At 29.2% G+C, this 10,979-nt stretch overlaps 1 long non-coding RNA gene across 1 annotated transcript; it reads left to right on the top strand.

Annotated features, from left to right (window-relative positions):
• The first annotated feature begins 4,217 nt into the window (after positions 1–4,217).
• Positions 4,218–4,988, top strand: LOC105781801 (uncharacterized). Its single transcript, XR_001129615.2, has 2 exons — positions 4,218–4,355; positions 4,445–4,988. It is a non-coding gene; the product is annotated as an uncharacterized LOC105781801 (long non-coding RNA).
• The last annotated feature ends 5,991 nt before the right edge of the window (positions 4,989–10,979 follow it).

Genomic DNA, 10,979 nt, shown 5'->3' with positions numbered 1-10,979 from the left:
TTGAAATTATTTTTTTGGTCACTCGGCTGTTAAATGACACTTTTTAATTGTTGAATTTAGTGCCTAAACAAGAAATAGGTGTGGCTTAGGGATATGATATGATACTCGTTTGACACGAGTTCAAGTCACACCTTCAACATTGTATTAAGAAGGATAAATACGCCATTAGTCACTAAATTATGGGTAAGTTTTCATTTCGGTCACTTAACCAAAAAATGTTACAATTTGGTCACTAAACTTTTTGAAATTATTTTTTTTGTCACCCGACTGTTAAGTGGCACTTTTTAATTGTTGAATTAAGTGCCTAAACAAGAAATAGGTGTAACTTAGGGATATGATACGATACCCATTTGATACGGTTCAATACATGTGGAAATATGGTAAGTAAAATCCATTCAATACATGTGGAAAGCAAGAAAGCAGCTAAAGAGAGACACAACAAAAGTAATTAAAAAACAAAAAAGAAGTAATTCACATCACATGACACTTTGTGTTAACATGGAATACGTGAATTTCGGGGCTCCCTCCCCCACCTTACACCCAAATGACCCATCAACCCTTTTCTTCTTCTCTCTCTCACCACCATCAATTTTATTAACACTAATTCCTGCAAATATACAGCATGTCGAGTTCGTATAAACACGAAACCCTCACCTTAGAATCTGATTCCATAACGATTTTCTCTGCATTTTTCCATTCCGATTCAGTAATCATCTGAAGAGCCCATATAATTGCCCTCAATTCAACTTCATTATTTTAAAATTTTCATTTAAGCCACTAAATTATTTGATTTTTTTATTTAAGTCACTGGGTTATTATATTTTTTCAAGTATAGCTAGCGAGCTCCAAGCGGCGGCTCAGCGATCGCTATGGTAGATTAGTACCCATCGATGAGTAAAACAACATACCTTAGATCGAAGCTTAGTGTCGAAGATCAGAGAAGAAAATTGTTTGGATTTGTTTTTGTAGATTCGTGATGTTCAAAGTTGTTTTGTGAAAAAAAAAAAGTGAATTGTAGAAAAGAAGGGGAAGGAGAGCAATAATTCAATGACCATTTTGTAACTTTTTGAAGTTGAGTGACCAAAATGTAAACTTACTAATAATATAGTGAAGTTAGATGCAATTTACCCTAAAAATTTTAATTAAGGATAGCAATAATCATGTAGCTTTTGAAGAATTTCATCCGGGGGTTGCATATAGCTATACATGCCCAAAGGCTTTGAAAATGCCATTACTTTTAGTCCATCGACTACTCGGTTACCCTCTCTAAATACATGTGTCACCCTAATCATCCAAGGACATTGAATAATTTCTTTAATAGCTCGTAACACAGTTGAATGGTAGAACTCAACTGACTCATCTTGAATAAACTGGATTGTAGTCATACTATCCATCTCAAGCGTAATCCAATGAAGACCTAAACTCCAAGCAATTTGAAGTCCCTCCAGAGCTTCCCAAAGCTCAGCCAATGTATTTAGAGAAATTAGAAATCCACGTATAATTACTTTATAACAATTACTTTCTATAATAACATTTTATTATAATAATTAAATTTATTATAACAATTAAATTTGTTGTAAAATCGATTTTTGATATTTTATTTTTAGTCTTTATAACATCAACACTCATGAAGCATGAAGTACACACTTCACTAGATTAGTTGTCTATAATAATCTTTTGTATCAAAATTTAATAAAATTATTTTTATTCTTAAGGAAATTAAAATAATAAATTTTTAGTTAACATATCATTTTAATAAAAATATTTAAATATTATATAAACGATTATAAAAAAGGTTGACCCTATAAATTAGGGTTAATATACTATTCAAAATATATATTTGATCTTCAAGACTAAATTTGGTGCCCGAGTTTGGTTTTAATATTCAGTTTAGTCCTTGAGATTTTTTTGTCCCATAAAATATTTAAATTTGACTTCAACATTCAAATTGATACCGATTTAATAAGTTCCAAGTCACCAACACAATTTCATATTTTTGACATGATTTGACCAAACGATTATAATCTATTTATTTCTATCTTTTAACCACGATCGTAATTTAAAAATGATATCAAAAAATCTTATTATAATAAGATCTCACCTTAAACGCTACCAAAATTAAAAGAAATCAAATACCAAATAAAACATTGAATATAAAATAACTAAAAACCCAATTCACGTTGAGCAAAGAGGGTAGGAGTAGGACGTAGGTGGGTTGTAGCTAATTAAGAGGGTGTGTAGAATCATCCATAAAATAAAAACAAAGGAATGTTAGGGGGGAGAGGCCACTGTGGGGGGAGGCGTGTAGCCCTAGGGTTTGTTTTTTCGGTGGTCGTCTCGATAAATCACGCCTCGGCTTTGCTGCTGCCGGTTTGTTCTGACGCTATCAGTATTTTATTATTAATAAACACCTAACAACAAAAAGGCACTGCTACTGCCCTATGATTTTTCAAGTTTTGAACGTTAAAAAGAAGAGTTAATACGCTTTTGGGTTTAAATTTCATAACTGTTCTAACATTAGGGTTTCAATTTTTTGAATAAAACAAAATCAAAATGGTTACATTAAAATACTAGAAATAAAAGATTTAGTTGTTTTATTTGAACATAAATATCCTAAATCTCCTTAGGAGCTTCCAAAAATATATGCACTTTGACAATTTCATAAGCAATTATCTTTCCTAGAAACACATTTGTGATTTTTCGGTTAAATTCGAAACAATCGATTGCTTAATCATCTCTAAGCTATCCGTATGAATCAGCACTATCTCATATCTTCGTCCATTTAAAATAGTCAGCTCATCCAGAATGTCCTAAATCTCGGCTTCAAACATTGAACACCCCCTAAGTAATGATTATATCCTAGAATCCAATCCCCAACTTGATTTCGCAACACTCCCCCGACAGATGCAAATCCTTAAATTTTTTAGTCTGAGTCAGTTTTTAAATTTTATTCAAGTTAATCCTTAAATTTGACATTTGTTTTCACATCGGAGTCTGAATTTTTTTATAGATCCATATTAATCTCTGACATTTCTTTGAAAATCCTAAAGTTCACGTATCAATGTGGAAATAACTGTCAAGTTTAGGAACTAACTTGGATTAAAAAAAAAGTTCAAACCCAATATGAAAACAATTATCTAGTTCAAAGACTAGTTTAGACAAAAAAATTAGATCCCTTAAAAAATATTTAAGAGAATAAGAGGAAATATGTATACATACATTCATGCATACATACAACAATATAATAATACATTAATTTTTTAATACAATATATTCAAACTTACACACCCACGCATGCAGACTTTGCACTACCACATAGGCGAACTCGCGGGTTGAACATCATTGGTACACTTACGATATAAAAGAAAAAAATTAATATTAAACATATATTTATAAAAAATATTAAATAATTAAATTGTAGGTAAAGTGATAAAATATTTATAATTGAATTTTATTAATCTTAAAAATTTAATTTTTAATTATTTTATATAAAGATTTCATATAAAAATAATAATAAACAAATAAACAAAAGCCAAATGAAACCTCCACTGAAATGGTAAGAAATTAAAATATGCAATAAGTTGATGTATTATTCATAAATTTAGAATTTAGTTTCTATATTTTTATTTATTAGAATTTAGTCACTCTATTTTTTGAATTTCAAAATTTAAGTCCAACTATTAATTGTGTTAAGCTTATTTTATTAAATCCAGATTCATTACAACACCATTTTTTTGTTACATTGCTACCAAGTGAATATATATTTTAATTTCTAAATATCACACCAACATATTTAACAAAAAGAAATAATTGTGTTAACAATTAGATCTAAAATTTGAAATCTGAAAAGTAAAGTGATTAAAATCCTTAAAATGAAAGTACATGGACTAAATTTCAAATTTTTGAAGAGTACAAGGACCAATGACACATTTTAACCTTCTGTGGTCCCCAAACATGGGGAAATGGGGATAAAAAAAGGCATTTTCCCAAAAGATGAAGGGTAAGCACAGAAACAAGAAGAGGGCCAGAGGTTGTTCGCGCAAATCTAGCAAATCTGGGCCAAAACTAAAAATGTGAAAAATGTGGGGTTTAAAACATTAAACCACAGCTTAATGCAAAACAAAACCCCCTAAAGTACTGTACCAAAAAAGCAATAATCCCTTTATTTATTTCCCCATATTTTTTACTTCTTGTTTTCATTAATATGTGCTTTAAGACAAGAATATCTCCAGTTTCTACTTCCTCTTCTTGTTCTTGTTCTTCATTGTAATAATGTTTTCTTTTTCTTTCTAAGATAAGGACAAAAGGGAAAAAAAAAAAAAACCCACAAACCCATCAAGGTAAGCTTTGTCAAGGTAAATATAAAGAACACAGAGCAGACACCAAAGCCATTTTCAGATTTATGTTACTTTATTCTTTTTTTGACAATTTTGGTCTCTCTCAGTGTTCAATAATGGTGATTGCTGTGGATTCATCTGCAACGAAAATGGCAGCTACTATAACGATGGGTTTTGGAAGCTCGTATGAAGCGTGGAGTAACCGTAGAAGGAACCGGTGACGGAGGCGGTGGCGACGGCTGTGATATTGGCGGGTTCGGCTCAATCTCTTTTTTCTTTTTTGGTCCCATAATGTTGGTAAAAAGCAACGAGTAGTTTGGTTTTTTATTTATTTTCTTTTTTCTATTATTAGCTTCTGCTTTTGGATTCATTTTTATGCTGTTGCTTGGTTCATGAATGGAAAAGAAGCATAATTTCATGGGAAAATAATTTAAAACAAGAAAATATTATTGCAGTAAGAGGTCTTTTGGAACAAACAATGCAGACTTCAATGCTGTATACTGTTTCATTGTCCTAAAGCCTCTGTCACTGTAATTTTCGTTTTCTTTTATCTCTGGGAAAACGTGTTGCTTATTAGTACTATATTGTTATTTGTTATATTATGTGACAACCCCATTTATTATTATATAGTCAGTTGATTTAGTTATTCAATTTTTATTTTTTTTTTCTTGTTGGGATTTTCCATTTCTATGATGAATTTGCAATGATTTTTTATTTTATTCATTTTCGATGGATTTTTGTTGTTGTTTGTGTGATTGAGGTTCAACTTTTGGTGGGTGGGAAAGGTTGATCTATGGATGGTAAAAGTTGGTTAAAGTTATATTATATTAAAAAGTAAATTAGTTATTTTTATTACAAATTTTATTCATTTTTATTGTTAAAAATTGAAATAGTTGGTAGATTAATCAGACCGTTACACATGATGTATCATGTGTATCTCATTATGATTTATAGGGATTGATTTTTAGTAGTAGAAATGAATGAAATTTTTAAAAATGGGTCAGTTTGCTCTTTATTTGAACGTATAGAGATTTATTTATCTATTTTTTGAGTAGTGGGGACAAAATGCAATATGACTCTTACTACAAGAATGTCCATGACATTTTTACCGAAAATTGTGTTTGTCACTTGAAGAAGATGAATATGAAAAAAAAAGTTGATACTTTGAACGACAAAATTCAAGCGCAACATATAAAATTTATGCACGAATTTTTCTTCGAATATATTTCGGTTAATTAGTTAATTTGAGTTCAGTGTAGTATTTATAATAACTTGTTTTTATCGTAAATATTGAAATAAAAAAAAATGTTTCATTTGATATGTTTCGTAAATATCAAAAAAGGGTTTTTATTTAGACAAGTTTTTTTAATTACTCAAAACCTCACTTTTATATAGGTTCAAGGTTTGAATCATAGGCAAACTGAGTCGTAGTTCAGTTGACATCAGCATTGCTGTTAATGTAAGAGGACGTGAGTTTGAGTGTCCTGAAATGCGTTATCTTCTAATTTAAGGGTTAGGGAGAGGCTATGAGTAGGTTTAGGCATCGTATCAAAAAACAAAGATCAATAATCGTTATGTTACACTCATATGAAAGAAAATAAAATAAAAAATCTTTTTTTTTCTCTTTTCATATTCATTAGTAAAATCATAAAATAACTTGGAAATTTAGTATAACACTTTTAAAAGAGGGGATTTTATTAGTTTGAGATTAACATTTACAATTTCTCACCTTAATTTTGATTTCAATTATATTGAAATAGCCCAAAATTATATATATATATATATATACACATATATGTAACAGTAGCTTATGATTCAGTTGAAAATCAGTAGCTTATGTCTGCTTCAAAAATTGTACTCGTGAGGTTGGGTCTGCATCAAAGCTTGAATGAATATATTTTGTACTGTACTTATTTGTCCTAATGCAGCTTTGGTTTAATTCTAAGATTAAGGTCGTCAGACTTTTGAGAATTTATGTTCAGCGGTGGATTTTGGAATTAATTTTTAGTGTTTATAAAGAAATTTGGAGTTCAATAAGAATTTAAAAAAAAAGTTTAATTAAAATTTTTATTTTAATTTAAAAAATTATTTAAATGCCGATTGATGCATCTTAACTCGGTTAACATTGATATTGTTGCTAGTGCAGGAGGACGTGGTTTAAGCGTGCTCAAATACATTTATTTTCCTATTTAAATATTCGGGTGGAATTATGAGTAGTTTTTAAGTATTATATCATAAAAAAATATTTAAATCTGAACAATGTTATGAATTTATTTATGTTGGTGGAAACAAAATGCGACAGAAAAGCTAACATAAATGTTATGTGCTGAATTCTTATTTCATTTCATTCCTATCTTATCTTTATTTTGTTTATATATATATTTTAATTTATCCATCTTTCCTAAATGAGTCGGAATGAAATCAAAATTTCATGTTTGGTTTTGAATTAAAAAGCTAAAAATAACGAATCAACATTGGATATGTATATATATTTATATTAGGTCATTGCTTAACCGATATACTGATCACTAAAACATTAACAATTTAACACTATTGGCTTGTCAATTCGCATAGCAGTTATACATCGTTCTAGCAAGCATTATTTCACTTTTTTTATTTTTCGAGGAAACATAAGAAAAGGTGATCAAGTACAATTGACTCAATGGAAATTCTTTCAAAAATAAATTTATTGGAAACTTTCTAAATATGCCACCAAAGATAAGCAACTAGATTTTTTTTTAACAACCTTATTATAAGTTCTAATCATATCAACTTTTTTTGATACAATGTTTAAAACTACCCATAGCTCCTCTCCAACTCATAAATAGGAGGATAATGTGCTTCAGCGTACTCAAACCACGTCTTCCTGTATTGGCAATAAGAGTCATATACCAATCGAGCTAAAACTAAATTTTTAGAGCAAAAGGAACCAAAAGATGAGAAAGGTATAGTGATGCTATCCCACCATTCTTTGAGGCTTAAGAATCCCACATTCCGAGGGAAATAGCTGAAGCACGATGCACACTATGTAGCTCATACGAAAGGGCAGAAGAAAAGAACATGCTTAATAGATTCCATCTCCTCTTTGCCTGATAAGCAATTGGTAGTGTTGAAATTCTCTGATAAGTAGTTCAACTTAGTGCTATCATTTGTTGAATTCTATGCCTCTTGGACCACTGGGTCACTTTCATTGTTCACAAGCCATTCTGACTCAAAATTTGATTTCTTTTTGCCTCCAGTCCTTCTCATATCAATGAGCATTTTGATAATATGGCAGTGGTCCGAGGCTAATGCCACCTTGTAAATTCAATGAGCATTTTGAAAGCTTTTGCTCCACTCAATAGTGCATTAGACTACCATCCTCAGTTTTCATATTATGGTCTTCTACACGAAAACTTCGCCCTTTCTATTTATGTCTGGATCAGACATAAATTGTTGATGAAAGCATTGACGAATTCAATTTGTCTTCAGTCTTCATATTTCTTCTATTGAGAGCATATGGCATTAAAGTCTCCAATACCACACCAATTGTGCTTATCCTTAGCTTCTAGGTTATCCATTCCCTCACTTCCTTCCATCCTTCTTTATAGGTATTTTCGTACACAGACGAGAAATGCCAAGGAATATGCATAAAATCATCAATGATTTGATTGTCAATTAATAAGTGAGAACTCTCTTTATGGAAATAAAAATTGACATTTGTATATTTCGATGAATAATCGTTTTGCCCATTTTAATAATTTATCAAATATGATAAAATTATTACACTTAGGAAAACTTAATAACATTGATGGAGAAAAGCCTTGACTTAAATTGGGTTGAATAGTATGATTTTTTCGAGTTTTCATCAAGTTAAGTGATTTTCGATTCTGATCAATTCTTTTTGGTTGACACATTTTCTAGTTTTATTACTAATTTAAAATCTTCAATCACTCAAAACTTGGGTTATATTTGATAAATTATTGAAAAAGTTTCAGTGATTTTTTTATTGGGACAAATCTCAAAATGATACATGAACTTTGATTGAATGTGCAATTAGATACATGAACTTTGATTTGGTGCAATTGTGCACATGAAACTTTGATTGTGGTTCAAATATATACATGAAACTTTAATGTTGATTCAATTATACTCATTTTAAAAAATAAATACATTAAATTATTTTTATATTGGATAAATATAATTATTTGTGTATGAAATATATAAACATAAAATGATGCTATACCAATAATTGTGTCAATAATTTATAAGAATTGAATCAAGTAAAACTTTCATATATAAAATTACACATTAAACCAAAATTCATGTATAGTTTTAAAATTTTCCATTTGTTACTAATGTAATAGGAAAAATATATTAACCATTTATGTTGTCATAGTAAACCAAAATAATATATATCATAAAATTATCATTTAAAGCTTTTAAAATTAAAATTAAAATTATCAAACAACACTTTATTTTTAGTAAAATCCCAAAATCAATTTGACAATTAGAAATAACAATCATAAAAACATCTAATAGATTGGAAACATAGGTAAAAGGAAGCTATAATTAATACATTCATCAATGTATAAAATTCATAAAAAAAAAATTTAAACATCTAAACATTTGCACCTACATTACCTATCCAATTGAACCCATATTGGATTGGGCCTGCAGGAAAATTTATCTTCTTTGGCCCAGTTTGGTTATGTAGGAAGAATTATTTATGAATATATAAAAACAATTATATAATCTATTGTTATAAAAATGCAGTTTTATTGTCGATTGCATCTTAGCTCGATTGGTATAGGTATTGTTGTTAATGCATAGATATATGAGTTCAAGTGTGTTGAAGCGCATTATACTCTTATTTTTGAATTGGGGGGCTATGCTTAATTTTAAGCATTGTATATGAGAAATACGTCCCAGATTTTCTTTTTCAAGCATGGAAACTCCAGGAACAGAACAAAAGTAGTAAGATGTATTTTCATAATAAAGTAAAATATGTCAATTTTTTTCCCAAAATCATCTAATACAAAATAAATCTTTGACAGGAGGTTGATCGGTTAATTCAATAAAAAATGGATGATAGAATTAGACATGTAAATCTGATAAGAAAACTTTTTGAGATTGGAATTAAGTTAAGTACTTTTATAATAGTTGAAATATAAATTCATCATTGTATTATATATATTTTTTAATTTTTTAAAGAGTTACATTGAAATTTTATCATTTTTAGGAGAAAATGCAATTTGACCATTTATTAATTTATAATTTTATAAAATTTATAGGTTAAATAATGCTACATTCCCAATGCCCTGCCAGCCCCAGTTGGATGGGTTAAATTAGGTCCAATTGATTCAAGTTTTAATATTTTGGGGTTATTTTAGGTAATTACTTAGAGTTTGGATGGTTTCGAATTTTTATCAAATTTGAATTTGAGTCAATTTGGGTTTTGAAGTTGTTTCATGTTTAACATTGGGACGGAGTCATTTTGTATTACTTATTTATATATTTTCGGGTTTGGATAGTTTTTTAATTTTGCTTCAACATAGTTGAAGTGTTGATTTTTTGTTGTTGTTGCTAAATGTTCAAATTTGGGTCAAATCTAACTCACATAATAGTCAAAGTTTTTAAAATAGTCAAATAAGACTAAGCTTTTCCAAATGTGCTCAACTAGGTGGTTAAACATTTTAAAAAAAGTACTAAAATAGGGGTCAAATCTTTCAAAATTATCGATTAATGACTAAACTTTTTTAAATTTACTCAAATAAAGGTCTAATCTTTCAAAATTATCAAATAAGTGGCAGACCTTTTCAATTGTTGTATATTATGTTTTAAACTATGTTTTTATTTTTATTTTATTCTTTTAAGTAATATCGACATAGCTATCATGTGTTTAATTTTAAACACGTTAGCACTCACCTAATTTTGTACTAATAGCTTAGGGTGAAATGCATGAAAGAATTCCTAAAATATTTGACCCTTATGTTAACAATCCCTAAAAAGATTTTGCACTAATTTAAACATTTAACTTTTTTAATATTTAACAATATTAAATTTTTTTATACAATACAAGTTCAAACTCACACATCTACACACTACACTACCACATAAACAAACCTACTATTTGAGCCTTAGTATAATGTATAGATGAACTCGAAACACTTCAATCAATGGATCTATAATTTGAGTTCAATTCATATTAAAACTTGAATGATCAACCATTAAGAAAATATCATGAAATTTTATTGTCCATTAATTAACTTTTGCTATTCATTTAAAAAAAAAAACTCCTAGATGTTCAACCTTTTTAACCTAAATCTCTAATCTGTCGGCGGTGGCGTCGGCCTTTAGGCTAGTTACTGATCATGACTCTTTCATCATTTTTTTCGTGATTTTTATTTATTTTTTGTCCCAGTCTATATTATTGTAGCCTAGTAATGTTCTGTCGTAAATATGAGATTTGACAACGTAAGGGCGTCGCCAGATCTATTAGGAACCATTCTCGAAGGGTCTTATCATGATAAATTATGGTGATGGTGATAGATTTGAAATGATTATGAGGATAAGTCGTTTAAGACTTGACATTTTGTGCATTATTGACACAATGGGTCTCTTGGAGCTTTTGGCAGTTGTCTTTTGGTTGATCGGTGTTTA

Source organism: Gossypium raimondii, chromosome 13 (assembly GCF_025698545.1).
Source record: "Gossypium raimondii isolate GPD5lz chromosome 13, ASM2569854v1, whole genome shotgun sequence".
NCBI classification, from domain to species: domain Eukaryota; kingdom Viridiplantae; phylum Streptophyta; class Magnoliopsida; order Malvales; family Malvaceae; genus Gossypium; species Gossypium raimondii.
Note: the sequence above shows the minus strand (reverse complement) of the source record. Positions and strands in the feature narration are given on the sequence as shown.